Source organism: Dermochelys coriacea, chromosome 6 (genome assembly GCF_009764565.3).
Source record: "Dermochelys coriacea isolate rDerCor1 chromosome 6, rDerCor1.pri.v4, whole genome shotgun sequence".
In the NCBI taxonomy this organism is placed as follows: domain Eukaryota; kingdom Metazoa; phylum Chordata; order Testudines; family Dermochelyidae; genus Dermochelys; species Dermochelys coriacea.
In genome coordinates this window covers 3,361,331-3,389,208 of record NC_050073.1, presented here as the reverse complement: position 1 = coordinate 3,389,208, position 27,878 = coordinate 3,361,331, and the positions used below count along the sequence as shown (strand labels likewise).

Below are 27,878 nucleotides of genomic sequence, written 5' to 3'. Positions count from 1 at the left end.
GACTTTTTATACATCAGTTGAAACCAACCTGAAGATGTATTGTCCAGTTCCATCTCAAGAGTGGTGATGACTGTTTTCTCAAGATGGATAGAAAATTCATTCAAGTAGGTGTTATGACAACCATATTTTTGGATTTGGCAGCGGTCTCCCTAAATAGGCTTCAAACAGAGTTAATAGACGCTTGTCAGTGACAAGACTTTAGTTGTTACCAGCTAGCATGTGCTCTTGGAGGCCATCCAATAATGGTCCTGCTTTCAGTCTGTCTTGTGCAGATGTTCCCACTTCAGAAAGCGACATGCTGAACAAAACCAATATTTTATACAGTTTCTGCTGGGCAGCACGGCCTGGTTCCTCTTCTTGGCAAAGTTGATGTGGGCCAAACAGAAAATGACCCATGTTTCTAGTGAGGATTTGAAACCAAAATATGAATTGTGTTCCTTCTCATCATTCAGTGAAAAACTTGAGGTTTCTCCTTCATTAATTCTTGCAACTTTGTCTATGAAAATGCCTCTGAAAATCTTTGGGATGACATAAGATGTTTTGTACAGTTTGTGCAAAACATCTTGGCACGTAAGTTGAATACCTGCTGTCTTAGCTCCAGTCTCAACACATTTCTACATGTTACTTTCTGTGGGCTCCTTATGGTGTCATCCTTTGGCCAGCTTTGCATGAGTTCATGCCCTTTTCATCAGTATTTTCAGCTGCCTGCAGGTATGTTAGAATAGAGAGTCTCTATGTAAAGTCTTTTCGCATCCCTTGAGGATTCTGTATCATAGAATCATAGAATATTAGGGTTGGGAAGAGACCTCAGGAGGTTATCAAGTCCAAGCCCCTGCTCAAAGCAGGACCAACACCAACTAAATTATCCCAGCCAGGACTTTGTTAAGCTGGGTCTTAAAAACCTCTAAGGATGGAGATTCCACCACCTTCCTAGGTAACGTATTCCAGTGCTTCACCACCCTCCTAGTGAAATAGTGTTTCCCAATATCCAATCTAAACCACCCCCACTGCAACTTGAGACCATTGCTCCTTGTTCAGTCATCTGCCACCACTGAAAACAGCCTAGCTCTTTGTAACCCCCCTTCAGGTAGATGAAGACTGCTATTAAATCCCCCCCTCACTCTTCTCTTCTGCAGACTTAATAAGCCCAGTTCCCTCAGCCTCTCCTCACAAGTCATGTGCACAGCCCCCTAAATCATTTTAGTTGTCCTCCGCTGGACTCTCTCCAATTTGTCCACATTTCTTTTGTACTAAGGGGCCCAAAACTGGATGCAATACTCCAGGTGTGGCCTCACCAGTGCCGAATAGAGGGGAATAATCACTTCCCTCCATCTGCTGGCAATGCTCCTACTAAGCCAGCCCAATATGCTGTTAGCCTTCTTGGCAACAAGGGCACACTGCTGACTCATATCCAGCTTTTCATCCACTGTAATCCCCAGGTCCTTCTCTGCAGAAGTGCTGCTTAGCTAGTCGGTCCCCAGCCTGTAGCAGTGCAAGGGATTCTTCCACCCTAAATGCAGGACTGTGCACTTGTCCTTGTTGAACCTCATCAGATTTCTTTTGGCCCAATCCTCCAATTTGTCTAGGTCACTCTGGACCCTATCCCTACCCTCCAGCATATCTGCCTCTCCCCCAGTTAGGGTCATCTGTGAACTTGCTGAGGGTGCAGTCCATCCCATCATCCAGATCATTAATGAAGATGTTGAAGAAAACCGGCCCCAGGGCCGACCACTTGATACTGGCTGCCAACTAGAAATCGAGCCGTTCATCACTCTGCATTGAGCCTGATGATGGAGCCAGCCTTCTATCCACCTTATAGTCCATTCATTCAATCCATACTTTTTTAACCTGTTGTACTTGTTTAGTAGTTTGTCATACAACAATATAAAATGATTTAATTTGTAGCTTTATTCAACGCCAATAATGTTGATAATAAAATACCATTTAGCTGTTTACACCTCTGTTCCAGTTCTTGGTTCTTACCTTCTCTTTACTTGCAAGAGAACAGGATCACTTCATACGTTGTGTTTCTGTGCAACTGCCAATCATATAGTCAAAACCTATAGTCATTTGCATCATATTACATTTCACTGGGTTCACTTTAAAGATTTGCACTACACATTGACTTCTCAGCACACCAGTAGAATGCATTATCTTCTTTAGTATAAAACAGATGACTTGTTGCAACTTTAACTATTAGTTTGATATTTATCTATATTGGTAGATATATAATCATATTGATCACATATCAATTTAAAATAGACAGCATGGGCTGGACTATTTGTAATACTCTTTGTGCTCATGTTGCCTTAGCAAAGAAATTGGACTGACGAGTTATAGCAGTGGTTCTCAACCAGGGTCATGTGTACTCCTGAGGGCATGCAGAGGTTTTCCAGGGGGTAAATCAACTCATTTAGATATTTGCCTAGTTTTACAACAAGCCACATAAAAAGCACTAGCAAAGTCAGTACAAATTAAAATTTCATAAAATTACTGGTTTATACTACTCTATATACTATACACTGAAATTTAAGTACAATATTTATATTCCAATTGATTTATTTTATAATTATATGGTCAGTACTAGTGTGCTGTGACACTCTTTGTATTTTTATGTCTGATTTTGTAAGCAAATAGTTTTTAAGTGAGGTCAAATTTGGGAGTACGCAAGACAAAACAGACTCCTGAAAGGGGTCCAGTAGTCTGGAAAGACTGGGAACCGCTGAGTTATAGAAACTTTAGATACATTTTAATTGCACCTTTTAGAGCTCTATTTACCTTTTATAACTCTATACATTATAGATTCATAGATACTAAGGTCAGAAGGGACCATTCTGATCATCTAGTCCGACCTCCTGCACAGCGCAGGCCACAGAATGTCACCCACCCACTCCTATGAAAAACCTCACCCATGTCTGAGCTATTGAAGTCCTTAAATCATGGTTCAAAACTTCAAGGAGCAGAGAAGCCTCCCTCCAGTCAACCATGCCCCATGCTACAGAGGAAGGCAAAAAAAACCTCCAGGGCCTCTCCAATCTGCCCTGGAGGAAAATTCCTTCCCGACCCCAAATGTGGCAATCAGCTAAACCCTGAGCACATGGGCAAGATTCACCAGCCAGATACCCAGGAAAGAATTTTCTATAGTAAATCAGATCCCATCCATCTAATATCCCATCTCAGGGGATTCGGCCTATGTACCCTAAATATTTAAAGATCAATTACTTACCAAAATCCCATTATCCCATCATACCATCTCCTCCATAAACTTATCGAGTAGAATCTTAAAACCAGATAGATCTTTTGCCCCCACTGCTTCCCTTGGAAGGTTATTCCAAAACTTCACTCCTCTGATAGTTAAAAACCTTCGTCTGATTTCAAGTCTAAACTTCCTGGTGGCCAGTTTATACCCATTTGTTCTTGTGTCCACATTGGTGCTGAGCTTAAATAATTCCTCTCCCTCTCCTATATTTATCCCTCTGATATATTTATAGAGAGCAATCATATCTCCCCTCAACCTTCTTTTAGTTAGGCTAAACAAGCCAAGCTCCTTAAGTCTCCTTTCATAAGACAAGTTTTCCATTCCTCGGATCATCCTAGTAGCCCTTCTCTGTACCTGCTCCAGTTTGAATTCATCCTTTTTAAACATGGGAGACCAGAACTGCACACAGTATTCTAGGTGAGGTCTCACCAGTGCCTTGTATAATGGTACTAAAACCTCCTTATCCCTACTGGAAATGCCTCTCCTGATGCATCCCAAAACCACATTAGCTTTTTTCACAGCCATATCACATTGGCAGCTCATAGTCATCCTATGATCAACCAATACTCCAAGGTCCTTCTCCTCTTCCGTTACTTCTAATTGATGCGTCCTCAACTTATAACTAAAATTCTTGTTATTAATTCCTAAACGCATAACCTTACACTTCTCACTATTAAATTTCATCCTATTACTATTACTCCAGTTTACAAGGTCATCCAGATCCTCCTGTATAATATCCCGATACTTCTCCGAATTGGCAATACCTCCCAGCTTTGTATCATCTGCAAACTTTATTAGCACACTCCCACTTTTTGTGCCAAGGTCAGTAACAAAAAGATTAAATAAGATTGGTCCCAAAACCGATCCCTGAGGAACTCCACTGGTAACCTCCCTCCAACCTGACAGTTCGCCTTTCAGTAGGACCCGTTGCAGTCTCCCCTTTAACCAATTCCTTATCCACCTTCTGATGTTCATATTGATCCCCATCTTCTCCAATTTAACTAATAATTCCCCATGTGGCACGGTATCAAATGCCTTGCTGAAATCTAGGTAAATTAGATCCACTGCATTTCCTTTATCTAAAAAATCTATTACTTTTTCAAAAAAGGAGATTAGGTTGGTTTGGCACGATCTACCTTTTGTAAAACCATGTTGTATTTTGTCCCATTTACCATTGACTTCAATGTCCTTAACTAATTTCTCCTTCAAAATTTTTTCCAGGACCTTGCATACTACAGATGTCAAACTAACTGGCCTGTAGTTACCCGGATCACTTTTTTTTCCTTTCTTAAAAATAGGAACTATATTAGCAATTCTCCAATCATTCGGTACTATTCCTGAGTTTACAGATTCATTAAAAATTGTTGCTAATGGGCTTGCAATTTCAGGTGCCAATTCCTTTAATATTCTTGGATGAAGATTATCTGGGCCCCCCGATTTAGTCCCATTAAGCTGTTTCAGTTTCGCTTCTACCTCTGATATGGTAATATCTACCTCTATATCCTCCTTCCCATTTGTCATGCTACCATTATCCCTAAGATCCTCTTTAGCCTTATTAAAGACTGAGGCAAAGTATTTGTTTAGATATTGGGCCATGCCTAGATTATCTTTAACCTCCGCTCCATCCTCAGTGTTAAGCGGCCCCACTTCTTCCTTCTTAGTTTTCTTCTTATTTATATGGCTATAGAACCTTTTACTATTGGTTTTAATTCCCTTTGCAAGGTCCAACTCTACTCGACTTTTAGCCTCTCTCACTTTATCCCTACATCTTCTGACCTCAATTAGGTAGCTTTCCTTGCTGATCCCTCCCATCCTTCCACTCCCTGTATGCTTTCTGCTTCTTCATAATCACCTCTCTAAGATGCTTGCTCATCCAGCTTGGTCTACAACTCCTTCCTATGAATTTTTTCCCCTTTCTTGGGATACAGGCTTCCGATAGCTTCTGCAGTTTTGATTTAAAGTAATCCCAGGCCTCCTCTACCTTTAGATCCATAAGTTCTTCAGTCCAATCCACTTCCCTAACTAATTTCCTTAATTTTTGAAAGTCAGTGTTATGACAGTGTTTCAGATGATAACTTGATCTAGTGTACATCTATTACTTAAAAAAACCCCTTGTGTTAAGAGACAGTTAAGGTTGCAAAGACAGACACAAGAATAATAAGAAGATAGAATTAAGGCTGCACATGCTTAGTTGGTCCCCCTTGTGCATATGCATTATTATAATTATCAAGTTACATGATCACATACTATATTTTCCATTGGACCCTTGCCTCATTTAGTGCACAAGATGAACAATGCTTACTCAATGGATTCAATATTTTTTGTCATTCAGTGTGTGGCAGTAGGCCTTCTTAACTGCATGCCATCCAAACCCTGCACAGAGTGCAGAATTATTAATTTTCTTTTCAACAACATTTGTAACTGTAATATCTCAGTGCTTCACAAACATGAACATATCTTCACAACACCTCTGTAAGGTGGAGAGGTATTATTATCCCTATTTATAGATGGGGAACTGTAGGCACAGAGAAATGAAGGCCAAAATGATCAACTGTTTACTAATTCTGGATGCCCAACTTGAGATACCTATGGTCTGATTTTTCAGAGTATTTAGCCTTTTTGTAGCACTTTATCTGTTCCCTGTACAGATCTCAGCTGCAGTTGTGATTGGTCAGCACTCCTACAAATCTGACACCAGGTATCTCAAGTTGGCACCCTGAAAATAAGGAACACACAATCAGTGGCCACCTATGAGGAAGAGTTTTGGTTTAAGTGACTTGCCCAGCATTACATAGGAAATGTGTGTCAGAGGCAGGGGTAGAATGTAACTACCTAAAACCACAAAGCTAATCCTTGCTCTTTCTGCAGTCTCCTGCCTCATTTTCAGCACTCCCTTCAATTTCGGCAACAAGCAAGCCATGGGCCCTATGGACAGCAGTCTCCTTCACTACACAACCGTAATTCACTCCCCGAACACCCTCCATCCTGTGCACTGAATGAGCCAGAGATCCTGGTGGAGAAAACAGTAGGTGACCCTACAGATAAAGACTATATCATAATAATGCCTATGCACAAAGGGGCCAAATTAAGACAAAGCGAATTAATAGGGTACATTAATTGGTTACTAGGTATGAGGGTAGTAAATAACAGTTCATGAAAAGAAAAATTCACCAACTCCAGTTTTGGGTTTTTCACATATTTCTAATTGTATCAAACCATCTTGTAATGAGAAATGTCACAAATATACTATGTTTCCCCAAATTGTTTTTTGTTTGCCGAAGAAAAGATTAATTTGATTCAGCAAAATTCTAAGTTAAACAAGGATTTATGCAAAGTCAAATTGTCTGTGATCTTTGTGAAAAAAGTCTGATGTCCTAGATTCTTTGATTCTGTGATCATTTGGATTGGTGATGTAAACTCAAAATCGTAATCAATAGCACACTGCAGACTAATCACACTTGGTAATGATTTCTCACATTACAAGTATACATGAAATTATTAGCATTTTGGAGAGAGAGAGAAAAGTGTAATAGGCAGCTAAATGTAGATAAGTGTACATTCCTTATAAGTAAATATGGAGAGTTTTAAATGACAACTAGAGATAAGATTATTTGTTGGTGAAATGCTCTGTATTATAACAAATTACCATATTAAAGCCAGGGGATATTTTTATTTAAAAACATTCTAAGAATCATAGAACTGGAAGGGACCTTGAGAGGTCATCAAATCCAGTCCCCTGCATTCCTAGTAGGACCAGCATCATCTAGACCATCCCTGACAGGTGTTTGTCTAACCTGATCTTAAGAATCTCCAATGATGGAGATTCCACAGCCTCCCTAGGCAATTTATTCCAGTGCTTAACCATCCTGACAGTTAGGAAGTTTTTCCTAATGTCCGACCTAAACCTCCCTTGCTGCAAGTTAAGCCCATTGCTTCTTGTCTTATCATTAGAGGTTAAGGAGAATAATTTTCCTCCCTCCTCCTTGTAACAACATTTTAGATATTTGTAAATTGTTATCATGTCCCCTCTCTGTCTTTTCTTCTCCAGACTAAACAAACCTAATTTTTTTCAATCTTCCCTCATAGGTCATGTTTTCAGGCCCCTAATCATCCTTGTCGCTCTTCTCTGGACTTTTTCTAATTTGTCCATATCTTTCCTGAAATGTGGCATCCAGAACTGTACACAATACTCCAGTTGAGGCCTAAGAAGTAGTGTAGTCATTGGAAATGAAGACAGGTATGCAGATTTGTAAATAATCTATATCTGTAGGAAAGTGTGAACTCAGAGTTAAGCAGTTCCCTGTACTAGCTTTTCTATTGGGAAGTTGCTTTAGCAGAGAACCAATTACTATATTACAGTCTGTATCTATTTGAGAGGTTTTTCCTATTTTTAATTCAACTGGAGTTTGTACTCTGTCCTGGTGATGTATTAGTGGATCTCAAGCACTGCGTCATGCACCCCATGTAAACAGACTCTCAGTAAATTGCTTATTTCCTGTTAAAAATTTGCTTTATGCTCTCCAGTGCCTGATCATCAGTTATTGTGCCCCAGTCCTCTGGGAGATCAGCTGGTAGAGCATTATACTGTTTCACAAACTCCTGACTGAACTTCTGAAAAACAAAACTTCCAGTAACTGGAAGCTTCTATGCTGGGATCTGGCTGAATGCTCCAGTCTGGGTAATAGTCCAGATACTCTTTGTAGGGATGAGCAATCCACTTCGTGTCTGAATTTTGGAATGTACCATTGCCAACTACAGCAGAGGAGCATATGTCATAGACAAGCTTTTCATTACACACATTCCTGTATTGCCCTAATCCTTGAGGGCGATGCACTGATGCAAAGTGCTCCTTGTGACTAGGGGCTCCTGCAGAATGGACACTGCTTCCCACAGCCAAACACTTGCTTGAAGATTTCAGCCACAGGCTTCAGTGACAGATTAGAGAGTTTTGACTCAACTTCTATACTTTTCAGTTTAGCTAAGATTTGACATTCCAGAGCAGGAAGTAAAGTTGTTATAAAATCTGAAAATTGTTTAGCACTTGCTGTATTTATAAACCGTATCCCCACTAAATTATCCCTGGAAATGACTAGGTCCTTCTGCAGCTCTTTGCAAATAAACAGAATCTAAAAAGTCAGAGACTGTGTTTTTCTCTGTAACACTGGTACATTTAAGAGCCTTCCTGACTTTATCACTGGGGACAGAATCTTTTTCTCTATGTCTCCCAAGTCTTTCATCTTGCTGTAGCACTCCAAAAGCTGTCTCCTTATCCAGGTTTGGACAAAAGCTTCACATGTACTAATGTATTTCACATAGTTGTCAAAGTTGCTCTCCTTCAACAGCTTCTTCAGTAGCTCAAACTGAAAAAAGCTCCGGTTCCTGTATGTAATGGATAGCTCACTGCTGAGAATGTCATCCACTATTTGCACTCCAAGTACCTTGTACACATATTTTACCAGGGCAGGTTTGAGACACTGATCACAGAAATTCCTCGCCCTTGTTTGGCTTTCATCCTTTTCCAAATAGAGATCCATAAACATGGAGAAATACTGAGGTTTCAGCTTCTCCAGATGTTGCTGAGGATCGTTTTCCTTGATAAAATCTTCATGCATCTTTTGAAATGCACAAGCTGCTTCCCCCAAAAGTGAAGCTTCAGGTCAACTTCAAACAAAGGAGAAGTGTGAAGTTTCTCAATATCCTCCTCTTTTAACCTCTTGTTAACCATATGCAGCAGTTCTCCGCAATAGGTTTCATCATAGTCTGTTTTGGATTTAACTTTTTCTTCAATGTATTTTTTGCATTCATTCATTAAAGATATAGCAAGGTCTTCAGTTTTACAGTAACATTCCTGTGAGAAGTATTCTGCAACTGCTCTGATCCATTTTAGGTTTAAGTATTCCTTTTGCATTCTGAAATACTTCATACTATAACACAGCAGGCTTTTTGCATGTTGTAGTATCTGTCTGACAGCACTCCCTCCCTGCTTCAGATCCTTTTTCAGCTGGAGATCCATATCTTGAACAACTTGACGTTTCTGTAAAGTACTGAGCTTTAACTCTGACAAGGTTTTTCGCCACATTGTTTCAAATTCTTTTTTCAGTTTCTCATGGTTTAGTTTATCTTCTCTGTTTTGGCATTCAGCCAAGAGTCTGTCAACTTTCCCTTCAATTTTCTGCTTGTACCCAGATTGAATAGTGTCTATCTTGTGCTGTCCTCTTCGTATTCGAATTGATTCCTCACAGTTACTGATAGAATAATTTTCAAGTTCTCTTTTGAGGCTATTTGCGCTCCTTTTGAAATCTTCTCTGTACTTTTCTATCAGGTTCAAATTTGGAGCTTCACCTTTAAAATACTGTTCTAAGTTATTCAAGAGCTTCTGTTCTCTGCTGTAGTTTCCCTTGTGCTTCAATTTTTAAGCTGTGTAAGAGATCACCCTCTAGTGTCTCTGGCAGCTGATTCTGGATAAAAGTTTCTTTTTCAGATATCCAGAGACACATCTCCTTGCGGAAACCCCATTCCCGTTCAGAATACTTCATAGACAGCAGGTTATAGGCTTCAGCTACAAGGCTGTTTCTAAAGCTAAAGATGAAGTTCTCATGTTTCACTGAGTTCCACAGGCTCCTCAACCATTCAATAAAAGCAGGAATATCCTTTCCAGCTCTTTTCTGTGAACGGTTCTCTATGAATTCAAACAGGTATTTCTTTAGCTCACACACACTCTCACTGTATCCAATGTTTACGGGAGCCATGGGAGTAACTCCATGCCACAAGCCAGGCATGTACCAATTGTGTTTTTCTGGGTCATATTCCATAATATCAGAAAATGCCATTTCCCTGCTTTGCTTTTCCATCCTTGCTGCAGCTTTGGTCATTTCATTCAGCTGCTCCAGGAGGTGTTTCCTGTCCCTCATGTTTTGATCATGAGCAGACACATCACTGACGTTCTGATGCACGAACTGGCAGTTTGACTGTTGTCCTATTTCCTCCATTCTGAGAAATGCATGGACCACAATTTGCAGAATATCCTTCATTTCTGTGGCATTCTCCATGGCCATGTTAACGATGGTTATGTCACTCAGTCCAATCACCAGGGTGGCCAGCTCATTGTCATGTTGGTAACTGTCTTCCAGTGCTGTTAGTTCAGGGGCCTTCAGACCTTCAGTGTCTATCACCAGGATGAAATCACAGCCAAGCAGCTCCTGAACAGCTTCTGTAACTTTAATGAGTGTCATGAAGGCTCCTCGCGTACATCGACCGCTGCTCACTGCAAACTGCAGGCCGAACATGGTGTTGAGAAGGGTGGATTTCCCAGTGCTCTGCACTCCCAGCACTGTTATAAACACCATTCTGGATCTACCCCCTAGTCTGATATTGAGATGAGTTAGAACATCTACTACCCAGTTCATGGGGATGTTGGAGGCATCTCCATCGATCAGCTCCACAGAAAACCCTTCCAGCATCAGGTCTGCTGCTGTGCATGGGAGATGGGTGAATTGTCTTTGGCTTCCTTCCATTTTCCCTTCTTTAACCATTGAGCATTCAGCTTCGTAGAACTGCCCCAACTCATGCATGAAATGCTCCACCCCCAGGGAACTACCAGATATTAATTTATCTAATTCCTCCAGCTGTTTTCAGTCCACTCCTGGAGTTTCACATTTCTCTTTATACTCCACCCTCATTTTAGAAAGATTTGCCCTAGCAATATTATCCAGGCTAAATTTCATCCATTTCATAAAGTAATGTTTCTCCACTGGATTCAACTCTATTATTCCATTGATAAACTTAGTCAAACCATAAGTAAGGTCACACTGATTCTGCTTTCTGCGTATCTCTAACCATTTCTGTTTCAGCTCAGATTTATAGTCTTCAGTGGCCATGTCCCCTTGTCTTTTCATTTGGCACATCTCTTTTTCCACTTTAGCCAAGTTTTTCCATGGGTCTCCTTGCAGGCTCAGCATTTCCCTTTTGTATTTTGGCTTATCTCTTATTTCTGCAGTGATTTCTTCAGTATATTTCCTCGCACACTGACATGCCTGACAGTCCTCATCCACCTGGATTCCTAGGTCATGTGCCATCACAGCCATGGCTTCCAAACTCACTGTCTTTGGAGATGAATTCACTATGGTTCCTATGGTGGACTACACCTTTTTCACAAATCCTGCATTATTCATAGTACTATCTTTCACCAGTAGCTGTGATTTGCTCAGCTTCAACAGTGAGGCCAGCTTATTAAGAAATCCCAGAGTTTCTTTGGATTTCTTATTCTTGCAGTTGAGGATGAAGTAATATTTAGGGCTGGATTCTTTCAGAGATGATAACAGTGCGTATTCTCTCTCACCGATGCTATCGGTAACTATGAACACTGTTGAGGAGACCTCTGTTAAAAAGCTAAACTGTAGCCAGTGGGACTCAATGTTTCCACGCAGATTTGTAACTGCAATGGGTTCGGGGAAAAGATCAGAATTTTCCATCCCCCCAGGGAAATATCAGGAAATCTCAACCAGCCCATCTGCGATTTCCCGAGGGAAGTTCCCAGACTCCATGTCCCGATGGATAAAGAAATCGTGGTGCTGCTGGGAGGGGCTGAGAACCTCATTGAGGAGTTTGGACTTCGAGAAGCTGCAGCTCCCCATCCGCACAAAAGAAATGGTTGGCATTGATGTGAGCACTAGGCTCTCCTCTCTGAACCCTCTGCTCTCTGCCAGGGAGTGCGGCCTCCACTTCCACACAATGTCCCTCATGGCCCACAGCATGAGGGTGGACTTGGGGGTGTCGAGGGTGGGTAGCAGCAGAGGGAGGGCAAACTGGCACAGACATTTTGGACAGGATCTCCTGCTGTAGGAAACTGTCTGAGCAAAGCAGAACAGCACAGAAAACATCGAGGGGGTGCAGAGAAATTTTCATCTCAGTGTCACTGAAACAGAAATTGTCATCAATATGCAGCTCCTCCTCATAATCACCTATTTCTTCTGCAGGAGCCTTGTGCCCAATGCTTGTGTTTCTGGCAGTCCCATTCAGAGCCATGACCTTCCTCAGGAAATGCCAAGGTAAATCATCTAATGCCTCTGGAATCCTGTTCTTGATGCTTTCTGGGCAGATCTCCAAAACATCCCTCAGCCTGATCTTGATGCTTCTGTGCTTCTCCAGGTTTAATCTGGACAGAACATCTTGAAATGCTTTACTTCTTTCTGCAGAAGGAAGCTAAAACAAACCAAAATTTCAGAGTAGAAAACGGTGACTTTATATACAGTTTACTCATTCCATAGACGGCCTGATGTTTGTAAATTTAAAGAAAAGCAGTACGCAGTAAGTAGCAGATGACTTGTACATCCTGGGTTCAATTCTTCTCTTACTTATATTGGTATAACAAAAATGAAGCCAATGGGATTACTTCCATGCAAATAAAACATAGTTCTGGCCCACTTTGAACTCCACTAATGCTAGGTTGGTTTGCATTGTTTGATCCCAATCCTTATCCTCAGAGCAGTGCAAAGTCCACTTTAAAATGGCTTAAGTGGCCAACTGAGAATTTCCTAGAAAATCTTCCAGTATAACCAGCTCTATGACATCCCAGCTCACAGCTACTGGAGGAGGGGGCATAGACTCAGGACCCTGTCTCTGTGGTGATCCCAGAAGCTGGAATGACCCCTTGGCTGCTCTAAGCTGCTGCTCAGGATCAGACTGGAGCCTGGCAGTCTGAGGATCAGGTGGCTGCGATGGTAGCCTACACCCCTCACCCTGAGCTGTGCTGGGCATCAATGGCTCATCCTGAGGATCTGACCCTTTATTTCCCTCTCAGCAGTCAGTGCAGATTACACCTTCTGGGAAGACTTATTTTTGATTTTCTTCATATCTTCCTCCATCTCTTTGCTGTGACATGTCTTTTACAGGTGTAGCTAACAGCACTGTGGCTTTGCTTACCTCCCAGCGACCAAATCAGTCCCTTCACTCATGCTACTTTCTCTGTCCTTTTGGGGAGCTGTAAGTACTGTCATTACTTACAAAGCAAATTTACCCACACTGCAACATGGGGAGCTAATGCTAAGACACCTCCAGGCAAATTCTGATACAGTAATGTCTCCCATGCAGGATTAGGGTATTTGGACCTGAAAAACAATTAACTCATTTATTATATATTATAGAGACATTATTAAGGTCACAAAAGCAAACTATTCCACTGCATAGGAAAGATAGGAAGAATGGCAAGAGACCACCCTGGCTTAATCAGGAGATCTTCCATGATCTAAAAATAAAAAAAAGAGAGTCATACAAAAAGTGGAAACTAGGTCAAATTACAAAGGATGAATACAAACAAATAACAAGTATGGAGGGGCAAAATTAGAAAGGCCAAGGCACAAAAGGAAATCAAACAAGCTAGAGACATAAAGGGCAACAAGAAAACATTCTACAAACACATTAGAAGCAAGAGGAAGACCAAGGACAGGGTAGGCCCATTACTCAATGAAGACAAAAAAGCAATAACAGAAAATGTGGAAATGGCAGAGGTTCTTAATGACTTCTTTGTTTCCGTTTTCACCAAGAAGGTTGGTGGCGATTGGACGCCTAACATAGTGAACACCAGTGAAAATGGGGTAAGTTCAAAATAGGAAAAGAGCAAGTTAAAAATTACTTAGACAAGTGAGATGTCTTCAAGTCACTAGAGCCTGATGAAGTGCATCCTAGAATACAATGGGAGCTGACTGAGGAGATATCTGAGCCATTAGCTATTATCTTTGAAAAGTCATGGAAGACAGGTGATATTCCAGAAGACTGGAAAAGGGCACATATAGTACCTATCTATAAAAAGGGAAATAAGGACAACCAGGGAATTACAGACCAGTCAGCTTAACTTCTGTACCCGGAAAGATAATGGAGCAAATAATGAAGGAATCAATTTGCAAACATCTAGAAGATAATAAGGCGATATGTAATAGTCAGCATGGATTTGTCAAGAACAAATCATATCAAACCAATCCGATAGTTTTCTTCAACAGAGTGACGGCCTTGTGGATGGAGGGAAGTGGTAGATGTGGTATATTGAGACTTTAGTAAGGCATCTGATATAGTCTTGAATGACCTTCTCATTAACAAACTAGGGAAATACAACCTAGATGGAGCTATTATAAGGTCAGTGCATAACTGGTTGGATAACCATTTCCAGAGTAGTTATCAATGGCTCACATGCTGGAAGGGCATAACGAGTGGGGTTCTGCAAGAATCAGTTCTGGGTCTAGTTCTGTTCAATATATTCATCAATGATTTAGATAACGGCATAGAGAGTACACTTATAAAATTTTCAGATGATACCAAGGTGGGAGGAGTTGCAAGTGCTTTGGAGGATAGGATTATAATTCAAAATGATCTGAACAAACTGGAGAAATGGTCTGAGGTAACTAGGATGAAATTCAATTAGAACAAATGCAAAATATTCCACTTAGGAAGGAACTGTTCATTGCACATGAACAAAATGGAAAATGACTGCCTGGGAACGATTACTGCAAAAAGGGATCTAAAGGTCAGAGTGTATCACTAGCTAAATATGAGTTAACAGTGTGACATTGTTGCAAAAAAAGCAAACATCATTCTGGGATGTATTAGCAGGAGTGTTGTAAGCAAGACATGCAAAGTAATTCTTCTGCTCCAGTCCACGTTGATTATGCCTTAACGGGAATCCTGTGTCCAGTTCTGGGTGCCACATTTCAGGAAAGATGTGGACAAATTGGAAAAAGTCCAGAGAAGAGCAACAAAAATGATTAAAGATCTAGAAAACATGACCTATGAGGGAAGATTAAAAAAATTGGGTTTGTTTATTCCAGAAAAGAGAAGACTGAGAAGGGACACGATAACAGTTTTCAAGTACCTAAAAAGTTGTTATAAGGAGGAGGAAGAAAAATTATTTTCCTAATCTCTGATTATAGGACAAGAAGCAATGGGCTTAAATTGCAGCAAGGGAAGTTTAGATAGGAAGTTTTTCCTAATGTCCAAACTGTCAAGGTGGTTAAGCACTGGAATAAATTGCCTAGGGAGGTTGTGGAATCTCCATCATTGGAGATTTTTAAGAGCAGGTTAGACAAAAACCTGTCATGAGTGCAGGGGACTGGACTTGATGACCTCTTGAGGTCCCTTCCAGTCCTATGATTCTATAATGAAGCAAAAAGAAAAGGAGTACTTGTGGCATCTTAGAGACTAACAAATTTATTAGAGCATAAGCTTTCGTGAGCTACAGCTCACTTCATCGGATGCATGATGGATTAATAAATTTGTTAGTCTCTAAGGTGCCACAAGTACTCCTTTTCTTTTTGCGAATACAGACTAACACAGCTGCTACTCTGAAACCTATAATGAAGCACAAGCTCTGCTATAGTTTAGGTTGAGAAGCCCTTTCTACTTAATGTTAATTCTTCTAAGTGCTCCAAGATCTGCATACTTACTTGGACTGTCTTGAAATTTGTTATCTCATGAGGGAACAGGATAGGGTTAGTGACCAAAATTTTGGTGTCATTTGAGCAAGGAGTTCCCTAGACACAGCTCCTCAAAAACACAGCATTTTGCAAAATCAGCAGTCTTATAATGGAGGGGATTGTGCACCACAGAGCTCAACATCCCCCACTTGATTGTTTTTTAACTGAATGCATCCAATGAAGTGAGCTGTAGCTCACGAAAGCTTATGCTCAAATAAATTTGTTAGTCTCTAAGGTGCCACAAGTCCTCCTTTTCTTTCTGCGAATACAGACTAATGCAGCTGCTACTCTGAAACCTGTTACTTGATCTCAGTCACTCAGCATTTATTTCAGCCAGTGTGTGGCACTCACTGCCTGTTTGAGGAAGCAATACTGAAAATATCTATTAAAGGAAATGTTTGGCTTTCTAGAACACTGCATGCAAACACTCATGAGCCAAAGAGATTGAAACATGCATGTGCTGTGAGCCTAGGCAAGAGTCTTTCCAGCCAGTCCACTCTCACAGTAGCTGGATGGCTCAAGTACATTTAAGTCCTACTCTACGCCACAAAATTAACAACCTTCCTCAGAATACCATCCTTGCCACCATGGATGTCACTTTCCTCAACATCAATATCCCTCACAGTGACAGGATAGCTGCCTGTCCCAAATATTTAAAGACAATGGACAACCATCAATTATCCATCCCAAACACATAGCCAAACTCATCCATTTCATCCTCACCTATCATAGTTTTACCTTCAACTATAAACATTTTGTCCAAAGCATGAGAACTGCCAGGGGTACTAGGATGGCTCCCCAATATGCTAAACCTCTTCATGGGTCATCCTGAAGAAGAATTTCTGGAGAAGTGCATCATGAAACTAGTGATATACCTGAGAAATTTTCATCCTATGGAAGACAGCTTAAACTCCCACATAGACTTCCACCACAACTTCAACAACCACCACCCATCCATTAAACTCTCTCTGGAACTTTCCCACGCTAACATCAACTTCTGGACACCACAATCAGCTTCAACCATGGAACCCTACAGACAACCATATACAAGAAACCCATGGATCACCACACCTACCTTCATAGATCTATTAACCACCCCAAATGCAACAAGAAATATGTTATTGACAGCCAGACACTCAAATACCACAGAATGTGCTCTGAGGAGAAAGTAAGTGATATATACCTCAGTGAAGGCATAGCCTATTTTTTGTCAAGGTCCAAATTTCTTGGCCAAGGTATAGTCAAGGTCCAGAATCCAAGAAAAAAAAAAAATTAAAAAACCCATAATGATAATAAACAAATAAAAACAACATTTTGGGGTCCATTCAAAAGCATCTCGCAGTCCGGATTTGGCCCGTGGTCCTCCTATTGACTACCCCTGCCTTAACACACTTGTTGTCGATATTGTGAAGGCCAAGACTATAATAGTGGTCAAAAAAGACCTAGGTAAATTGATGGAAGATAGGTCCATCAATGGCTATTAGCCAGGATGGGCAGGGATGGTGTCCCTAGCCTCTCTTTGCCAGAAGTTGGGAATGGGTGACAGGGGATGGATCACTTGATGATTACCTTTTTTATTCATTCCCCCTGGGGCACCTGGCATTGGCCTCTGTCAGAAGACAGAATACTGAGCTAGATGGACTTTGGTCTGGACCAGTATGGCCATTCTTATGTTCACTTAAAACCACCTTCACCAAACAAGGACACTCCATCAGAGAAGTAGATTGCATCACGCAACAGGCCACCCAAATACCCCAGGAGAACCTGCTTCAATACAGAAATAAACCCCCTTCTGACTGCATACCCTTATTTGTCACCTACCACCCCACACTGGAACCCATACACTTAAGCTAGTGTAACTACCAATGGGTGTAAACACTTACAACCCATACTCGATGGGTATCCCATTATGAAAGAAATCTTTCAAGAATCATCTCTTCTGGCCTTCAAACAACCTCTTCAAGCTCATTGTTGTCCTGGTTTGAGGGATGTGTATACCCCATAATGTGATCAAACTAATTGCAACCATATTACATACATTCTGCCAATATGAATTAATGAAATAGAACACCACATAGTTAAGGGTTAATTTGGAGACAGGCTTTTAGAAGCGAGGTCATATCTAGCTGATAGCTTTTGCTAATCAGAATGGGAGGAGGGGACAGACAAGTAAACAACTGAGACTGAAAACCTTGGTGGTTGGAAAACTTTGAATCTAGGCACCTCTGATATGAAAAGTTTACTGAAAGTTAGAAAAGAGATGATCCAGTTGGGGTCATTATGACCTATGTGCTTTGTAGAAATTCGGTATAAAAGATTAGCTAATAGAGTATATTGTAAAAAGAAAAAAAGAAAAGGAGCCTATGGAAAAATGTTTTTTTTTCCACCAAATGCATCCGATGAAGTGAGCTGTAGCTCACGAAAGCTTATGCTCTAATAAATTTGTTAGTCTCTAAGGTGCCACAAGTACTCCTTTTCTTTTTGCGAATACAGACTAACACGGCTGCTACGCTGAAACCTAGAGTATATTGTGGAGCAGTCCTCTGAAGCCATCTTGAGACACTCTTTTCTGACACCCTTTCTCCCCGGTGGGTGAGCAACTGGCCACTGCAAACCTGCTGTTAATTAATACCATTCCATCAATACCATTCCAGATGTTAGGTAAATATCTGGGATGTTCTAAACCTATTGCTTATGTCTCTGTATGCTTAAATCTAATAAACTGCAGCGTTAGATAAGAACATACTTACTTGCATTTAATCCTTGGACAGAACTGCTATGTTCCTAATGATTTATTCCTGACACTGCATGAAGTGAAATAGTTAAGTTGCCCCTGCTGTGGGTTCTGAAAACCCCAGGTAACACTCGTCATCAAGAGGAAGCTCCCCACAGACCAGGACAAACCCACTCAAAGCAGCACCTGACTCTGCCAGAACAATAGATGCAAAACTTGCAGACATATCTCCATTACTATAATGATCAACACTCCACACAAAACACCTTTCAAGATCCCAGGATCTTATACATGTAGCATACTTCATCCAGTGCACTAAATGCCCGAATAATGATTATATGGATGAAACAGATAACCACTATACACTCAAATGAATATACACAGGAAAATGATAAAAGACAAAAACACCCATCACCTGTGGGTGAACTCTTTTCATAGAGTAATCACTCTATATCTGACCTATCAGTCCCAATCCTCAAAGGAAACTTGCACAGCATTTTCAAAAGCAGAACCAGAGAGCTTAAATTCATTACTCTGCTGGACACCAAATCGTGGATTGAACAGAGACACTAGATTTATGGTTTATTAAAACAATCTGTAATCCACTAACCCCCTCTTTTTTTCCTATGATTGCAGAGATGCTAATGGCCCACTATACTTTGAATGGTCCCTTACAATATGTGCTAACTACTTATGCTAAAAATCTGTTCCATCTTGCATTTTGCTCTGACATTGGGAGTAATGTTCCCAGATCTGAAGAAGAGCTCTTTGTGGCTCAAAAGCTTGTCACTCTCACCAACAGAAGTTGGTCTAATAAAATATATTACCTCACCCACATTGGCTTTCTAATATCCTGGGATCTACCTAGCTACAACTACACTGCAGACAGCCCTATGCTTGGCAGAAATCTGAGAATAATCTCTAGGAATATTATTACTATCCATCTCTGCTGGGCATTTTCTTTACATTAGAAAATGTATAGCTAATTTAGAAGGGGCTTAAACTATTTCCTGAAAGATATTATCTTTACACATTCTCTATGCAAACATGTGAGAATAACTGCTGGACATTTTGCTTCTCTTCCATTGTAGGTGTTATTATAGCAGACCAAAATCAATGAAAGACGTAATCATCTTTCCTGAACAATGGAATTGAGTCATGGAGTTTCTGATAAACATCCCTCCAAACATGAGATGCTCATAAGATTTTTAGATGATGTAAGAAGGATCGGAAAGAGCTCTCCCCAACATCTAGTGATGAACTGGAGAAGACCTCGGGAACCGATCTTGTTTGCACAGACATATCCACTCTGCATCATGGGGTTGCTTTGCCCAAATGATCACTTTTGACTGGTGTTGGATTGCAAATCACTTTGTGATTGGGTGCAGAAGTAATAAATTGTTGTTACCCTTGTTGTGTGAATAAAGGGCCACAGAACTGTCCTTGGCTTGCCCTGAATGAGGGGTTTACCCTCTCTTGGTCGTCTCTTCAGGGTCTTCCTTCCGCTGCTGAGTTCCCCACTCTATTTAAGAGTGCTCTCCCTGCTTCACTACCCCAGCTGGGGTCAGTCTTTCTAATTAAGTCCCATTACATCTAGCTGGGGTGACTAATTAGTTCTTATGTTTCCAGTTCATCAGTGAGGCTGAGGAGTAGCTGCTAAGTCTTGGATAAGGCTGAACCCAGCTTGCCTCAAAGGGCCAGCCAGCCAGTGACAGGTTTGAAATCTTGTTACTTACAATGAAATGGTGAGAATTGGCACTACTGTAGAGTGTTTGAACATTTATTAATGGGATGGTGTCTCTCATAGCGTAGATGAATGTCTTAACTACTATGATACAGAGTCATTTTCACTACCTCTCTCTATTCTATAGTCTGTATTTGTGTCACGATAGACATCTCCATGACAGAAGATGAACATGAAGATGAATTATAATCAAGTAAGACACATTTTGACACATTTACTTTGCCAGTGATGTTTACTAAGTACCTTTCAAAATTAGAAAAGTACATGGAATATATTTCTGCTGTTTCATTATTTAGTCCAAATTAATACACAAAAACCACTGTGCTGTGTATCAGTAAAGTTTGGTCTAAAGAAAACATATCTAACACACAAAACTTAAAAGCAAGGAAATGAAAAGTTAAGTCAGTGAACACGGTACAATCTTCAGCCAGCAATACATACATCACCACAGCCATTATCCTCTTGAGAGAATGCACTACGACCTTAAACTCTGCCCCAGCAGGGATTCCAGCCTTATAACATCTCCTTACACATGTTCCATTACCACCACTACCACAAACACACCAGATTCCACTTCCACACCATCCATTTTGCACAGTTCTGTAAAATGACGCATGCTTATTTTTTTCCTCCTGAGGGAATTCTGTGCCAAAAATTTAAAAATTCTGAGCACTATATTTTAAAATTCTGCAAAATTATGCATAGTTTATTTGTCAAAATAAGCCATCACACCATTTTCAATTATATTTTTGGTCATTTATTTCAAAATACCTGACAGCAAGTATGTCTGTAACAGTACAGATGACAACAAAGATTCAGGACATGTTTTTTGACAAATAGATTCCTTACTAGGCATATTAACACAGATCTCTGAGTAATAACTCATTTAAACTACAATACAGAACCATATTTCCCACAGCCATCAGAAGCAGTGCAAAGGCTTGGGGGAGTCAGGGGTAATGGAGGAGCTGAGGGAGAGTGAAGTAAATAGTTGGGAAGGAGCCTGGGTGCGAACTTGAAGGGTTGTTGGGTATGGGTGGGAAAAGTATGGAACAAGCTTTTTAGGGGCAGGGAGGGATTGTTAGGGAGCTTCCCTCATGCAGACCCTCACTGACTCCTAGCCGCTCCCATTCAGTCAGTCACATCTGCCCCGTTCCCATCTGTTCCTGCACTTCCATGTGTCCTTGCACCCCCGTCCACATGTCTCTCCATCCCCACTCAGACACCCACTTCCCCCATCTCCATGTGGCCCTACACCCCCTTCCCCATCCCCATGTGTCTCTGTGCTCCCACTGAGCCACCCTCTGTCACTATGTAGCTCTGCTCCCCTTCCCCCATCCCCATGTGACTCTGCACCTCCAGTCCCATTCAGCCCCTGCCTAAATCTGCTCGCACCCATTAGCCCTTATGAGACCCTGTTTGACCCCTTGAGCACCTCACACTGTCTCCACATAGCTCGTCTCCTAAGCTGACCTGACAGGCACTGTGAAGAAGGCATGCTCTGTCTCTTCCCTACCTGGCTGGGAGCCACTGCTGGAATGCAGCAACATTTTTGCAGAAGCTTTTTTTCTACACAAAAAATTAAAGATATGCATGGCTCATTAATTATGCATGCATACAGTAGTACAGAATTCCTCCAGAAGTAATGTTTGGAGAATACCTGATTTCACAATAGCTATTCCTTTTTAGAAGATTTTCTTCTTTGATGAAACACAAATGCCTCATGATTAAAAAATCCCATTCCCCATGCACCAAATGAACCCTCCAAGGGTTGAAATGCAGTAACATTCAAATTCAAAATCTTGGTCTTTATCTTCAAGGTGCTCAATGGCCTTGGCCTAGTGTATCTAAAAAAATCAACTAAAGCTACAGGACATAGACCGTGGTCAACATTTACTCTTGTCTGCCACAATGAAATGGAATTCTTTACAAGGGTAAAGCTCATCTAGGTAGGAGACAGAGTTTCCTTGAAAAGGTGACCAATAATTTAAATCTGATTGAATATCAGATTAGGATTGAGCAGAGGGATTCAAAGAGGAAAGTGATGTGTTCAAATCAACAGGTAGAGAACATGCTTTTAGCAGCTCAACCTCAATACATTATTTCTTTAAAAAAATGTTTATGGATACACTGGACAGAAATATTTTGGATTGCTTTTTCCCAAAATTGGCTTTTCTAAATTGTTTGGGATATATACTCGATGTGTGTCCATCTCAGATACCCATCCTACCTGACCTTAAATGAAATTGATGAGTTCAACATTAAAAATTAAACACAGTTTTAAAACAAAGCATTTTAAATACTTGTGGCACCTTAGAGACTAACAAATTTATTTATATGCTCAAATAAATTTGGTTTCAGAGTAGCAGCCATGTTAGTCTGTATTCGCAAAAAGAAAAGGAGTACTTGTGGCACCTTAGAGACTAACAAATTTATTAGAGCATAAGCTTTCGTGAGCTATAGCTCACTTCATTGGATGCATTCGGTGGAAAATACAGAGGGGAGATTGATATACACACACACAGAGAACATGAAACAATGGGTTTTATCATAAACTCTGTAAGGAGAGTGATCACTTAAGATTAGCTATTACCCGCAGGAAGGGCGGGGGGGGAGAGAGGAAAACCTTTTATGGTGATAATTAAGGTGGGCCATTTCTAGCAGTTAACAAGAACGTCTGAGGAACAGTGTGGGGTTGGATGGGGGGGGGGGGGAGAAATAATATAGGGAAATAGTTTTACTTTGTGTAATGACCCATCCATTCCCAGTTTCTGTTCAAGCCTAAGTTAATTGTATCCAGTTTGCAAATTAATTCCAATTCAGCAGTCTCTCGTTGGAGTCTGTTTTTGAAGTTTTTTTGTTGAAGGATAGCCACTCAGGTCTGTAATCCAGAGACCGGAGAGATTGAAGTGTTCTCCAACTAGTTTTTGAATGTTATAATTCTTGACGTCTGATTTGTGTCCATTTATTCTTTTACATAGAGCCATGTGCCAGCAATGCCCCTCTGCCACGTACATTGGTCAAACTGGATAGTCTCTATGTAAAAGAATTATAACATTCAAAAACAAGTCGGAGAACACTTTAATCTCTCCGGTCACTCGATTACAGGTCTGAGAGTGGCTATCCTTCAATAAAAAAACTTCAAAATCTTTTCTTTCTCAAACATATATGCAGTTACTGATAGCTCAGAATGATACTGGATGAAGCTCATGATAGACAATGATAGACTTAACCCATTCGTACCTTTTACAAAAGACCAGGTCTAAACTTTTGACTGAAATGTTCCAACTGGAAAGTTTGGTTTGGATATAATCAAACTTTTTTTTTTGAAACTCAAAAGCCAGTCCTGGAAAACACTAGTGAGTAAGGCAACAATTACAAGGGTACTATGAAAGGAGGTTTATTAATTGATGATAGTCCTTTAACTATGTCTTAAAAATACCTTTTAATGTTTTATTTATATGCTATTTTATATCATATATGGGGAGGTGATGGCCATGTGACAATTTGCAGTCATGTGATAAATTTACACCTTTAATGAAGCAGTTGCTCCCAGAGCTCTAGTTAGTTTCATCAGGATGTATTCTAACAAGCCAAACTCTTGAGCAGCTTGACTCAAGGTAATTATAATTATTTATTATTTACTTGCAGTTGCACCTCTTTGTGGTAGGTGGTTTCCAGACACTTAAGAAAGACAGTCCCTGATCCAAGAAACTCATTCTCTAAAGAATCTGGCTTTACAGGCAGAAGGATGCAACAAATAATCCCACTGAATTTTAGGATGAGCTACTAACTCATGCTGATAGAAAGTATCCCTAAATCATGTATTCCCCGATTATAAGGGGCCTGCTCCAAAGCCTGTTCTTTTCAACTGGAGCCTCTGACTGCAATGGACTATGGATCAGGCCCATAATTTGCAAAATTCTGGCTGCTTTTATGCAAATGTGCTGGGGCGGGGAGGAGGGAAGGGGGTTAAGAAGGACTCCTCCTGCTACCTGCCAAACCCATATGAACAGGAGCCATGTTCAATACATAACTAGAGCTCCTATGGAAGCCAAACTGCATGGCCAGCTAGTTTCCACAAAAAAATGCCTTTGCCCTGAGGAGGCTTGGACTGATAGATGACAACTGTGGTCTCATACCCACATGCCTGCCACAATGACTGCTTTTTTGTAAAAGCTATAAGGAGTGTTGAAAGGTTCCCATAGTCATTCTCCTTACATCTTGTCACAGAGTGTGGGGGAGTCAGGGCCCTGCACCCCCCACTTCCTGCGAGTCACCATGATTCTCAGCCAGCCAGTAAAATAGAAGGTTTATTGGACAACAGGAACACAGTCCAAAAGTGAGCTTATAGGTACAGAAAACAGGGCCCATCTTGGGGGGTAGGGAGCCCAGACCCCGGTGCTGGGCCTCCCTCCGTTTCCCCAGCCAGCTCCAAACTGAGACTCCCTCCAGCCCCTCCTCTGGCCTTTGTCTCTTTCCCTGGGCCAGGAGGCCACACAATTGCTTTGTTCTCCAGCACCTTCAGCTGGCACCTTGCAGAGGAGGGGCCCAGGCCATCAGTTGCCAGGAGACAGGGTGCCAGCCATTCTCTGTGCAGACAGCATCACACTGGCCCTCTAGGGGTCTGCAACAATCACACACCCTTATCCCACCACCTAGATACTTGAGAAATGCATAGGGGAAACTGAGGCACTCACACAGTATTCAGAGAAAACATTAAGAACATTCCCACTTCATCACACTTCTGTTGCACCTGGGCAGAATGCTTTCTAGCATCTTTTTTGATCGCACAGTTCCTCATCCCCTCCCGAGCACTCCTCAGACAAGCCATTGACTTTATACATTTTCTTTAAAACTTCAATCAGGTGTTTTTCATTTTCTTGTGGTAACTATTTAACCTAATCACTATAAACCTGGCATTTTCTCTATTTGACTCCTTTCTCATTTAATGTATCCTTGGACTAATTCTTTGAATTTTAAAAAAGATTTTGGGGAAAAAACCCACAGATTTATCAATCAAGTGATGATCTCTATTGATCTCTTTTTTTAAAAAATAGCTACAAGGGAGCCAACTGTAATTCTCACATCTGGAGAATATGGGGAGGGGAGGAAAAAAGAGAAATGGAAGTGAAACTTGTATTATTTAGGTTGAACATGAACCAAAATGATAAACAAAGATTTGTATATAATATCTACTGTCTCATAGTCATGGGAAAACATTCTTTTTCTAGCACTATCATGCACATATATAAAAGCAGCTATTAATAAGCAGGGTTGTTACAGGGAAAGAAATGAAGTGGGATTCCCCATCGGGATGGAACAGAGTTCCTTTCTATGTCTTATTTATTACCAGCCCTCTGTGCCATGGTGAGTTGATCTGTCAGGTCTCCCTGGTTTACTGCTGTTAGCACCTCCACAATCACCTTCACCTCATAGTTGGCTTCATAATAGTTGATCAGCTCATTGGTGACATCCATGGGGCAGCCCGTCTCCAGCTTGCCTCATGGCATATTGTTGTAATTTATTTCCATTTTGCTTTCTGTCAGTTTTCACTTGAAATGCTCGAACTCACCTTCTCCCAGCTCCTCCGGAGTCTCCGGCAGGGAAGCATTCAGCGACTTCTCCATGCTGTCTCTTCAGATGGCACCTTAGCAAACCAGCCAGAAGAGCATCAGGAAACTTCTTCTGCCTCTGCAAAGACTTGGCTAAAAACTAGTTTAAACTTGGAGTTGGGCCAAGAGAGTAAAACTGAAACTAAACGTCTCATGTGCAGCTCACAGTAACCCCACCCATCTCTCTTCTGACTCCCCACCTTGATTCAAGCTAGGGCTGTGCAAGTCATTTGAAATCTCCAATGCTATCCCCCCATTTCCCCACAAATAACCCATCTAATCACTTTCAAAACCTGGAGTAGAATACTATATGCTAATATGCTGACAGTTCTTAGATCCATTACAACAATGTTTACCAGAAGAGAAGGTGGGGGATGAAGGGAAGGAAAGGAAATTAAATCTCAGGTGTATAGAATAGTAAGAGGCTGTGTACTGAGTGCTCTGCTGTGCTCCTGGCAGTCGAGTCCATAAGCTACAGACTATGGGATATAGTTGGGGAGATAGGACATGAACGAGGTGCCCTAATAATCTCCAGCTGTTGGGGCCAATGTCATACACAGTAAAGCAGAGCAGCTTATCAGGGGCAGCGAGCGGCATAACTGTGATGGGTTGGACTCCCCCTTCCAGGATGTTACCTGATGTGCTGGGGTCCCACTGAGCCCACTTGTCCTACCAGCCTGCCCCCCCCCCCTTTGTGCTGCTGTGTCAGGCTCTCAAGCCCCCTTCCAGCACAAACACAGGTAGGGACACGCCTACCTGTAGAATCACACAGAGTCTGCAATCAGCTCTGTGTGGGAGGGCTCAGCTTGGGGAGTTGCCCAGTGCTCTGGTGCACACACCCTATGGAATGTAAATCCCAAATTATATTGTCTTGTGCTGTATAGAAATTTATACAGCGCAAGCTCATGAAATTCCCCATCTCCCTCAATATGGGGGAAGAGATGCACAGCTTCCCCCCCACCCCAGTTATGAATTGCACAAATGGGTTTTGGAATAAACAATGAATAAGTTTATTAACTACACAAGGTAAATTTTAAGTGACTATAAGAGATAGCAAACAGAACAAAGCAGATTACTGAGCAAATAAAACAAAACACACAAACTAAGCTTAATACACTAAAGAATACTGGCTACAAATAATAATTTCTCACACTGAATGTTGTTTTAAGCAGGTTGCAGAGTTTCTTGAAGGTAAACTGCACTGTTTTCAGCTTAAATTTCCAGGGATTCCTTCTACAGGCTGATCTGTCTCACCTGGGCTCACCCCCTACCTCCCCCAGCTTAGTTTCTTTGTTTCTTCAGGTGTTTCAAAAGTGTTCCTTATTGGGTGGGGAGGCAGTGGAGAAAAGCCAAGATTAACTCACTTCTCAGGCTAAATAGGATTTACATATGGCAAGAATCTTTTGTTTCCTAGCCCAGCCCGTTGCAGTAGAAAAATACCAGCTCAAGATGGGCTCCTGTACCAGGTGATAAGATCACATGACCTTGTAGTGTCAAGGCAGCATCCCAGGATCTTCTCATGAAGGCTGGAGATTAGTATTGTCAAAGACCTATTGTCCGTCCTAACGGCCCATCCAGGCTGATTGCCTACCGTCTGGTGTGCATTCCACAAGTACACACACAGCTGTAATTGTTACATAGTCAATATTCTTAACTTCAAATACAGGAAAGATACGTGAATACAAATAGGATAATCCTATTCAGTAAATCACAACCTTTCCAATGATACCTCACATGACCCCTCTTGCATAAAATACATCTCAGTTATGCCATATTCATATCATAAGCATATTTTTATGACGAATATGGGGAATAATGTCACCATAGCTGTCAGTGGAGGTGGGGGACAAAGGAGCAGAGGTGGAAAGAAACAACACAACACTCAGGGAGGACAGTGACAGGGAATTATTGGGTGGGAGAAGGAATCAGGATATGGGAGAAATGGACACACTATTGACAACCTCAAGAGCTCAAAAATCTTGAGTTTGACCAGAAAATGATGAAATTTTAAAAAATAGATTATATGTGTACTCTGGTCTTTTGATTTCTGAATTTCCCTGTCCAT

At 41.1% G+C, this 27,878-nt stretch overlaps 1 long non-coding RNA gene and 1 pseudogene across 1 annotated transcript; both read right to left on the bottom strand.

Annotated features, from left to right (window-relative positions):
* Positions 1–26: 26 nt before the first annotated feature.
* On the bottom strand, positions 27–2,510 carry LOC122460778. The gene is made up of 2 exons (XR_006282275.1): positions 1,984–2,510; positions 27–705 (listed from the first exon to the last, which is right to left on the bottom strand). It is a non-coding gene; the product is annotated as an uncharacterized LOC122460778 (long non-coding RNA).
* A 4,338-nt stretch (positions 2,511–6,848) lies between these two features.
* LOC119856917 lies at positions 6,849–25,921 on the bottom strand (annotated as a pseudogene).
* Positions 25,922–27,878: the final 1,957 nt, after the last annotated feature.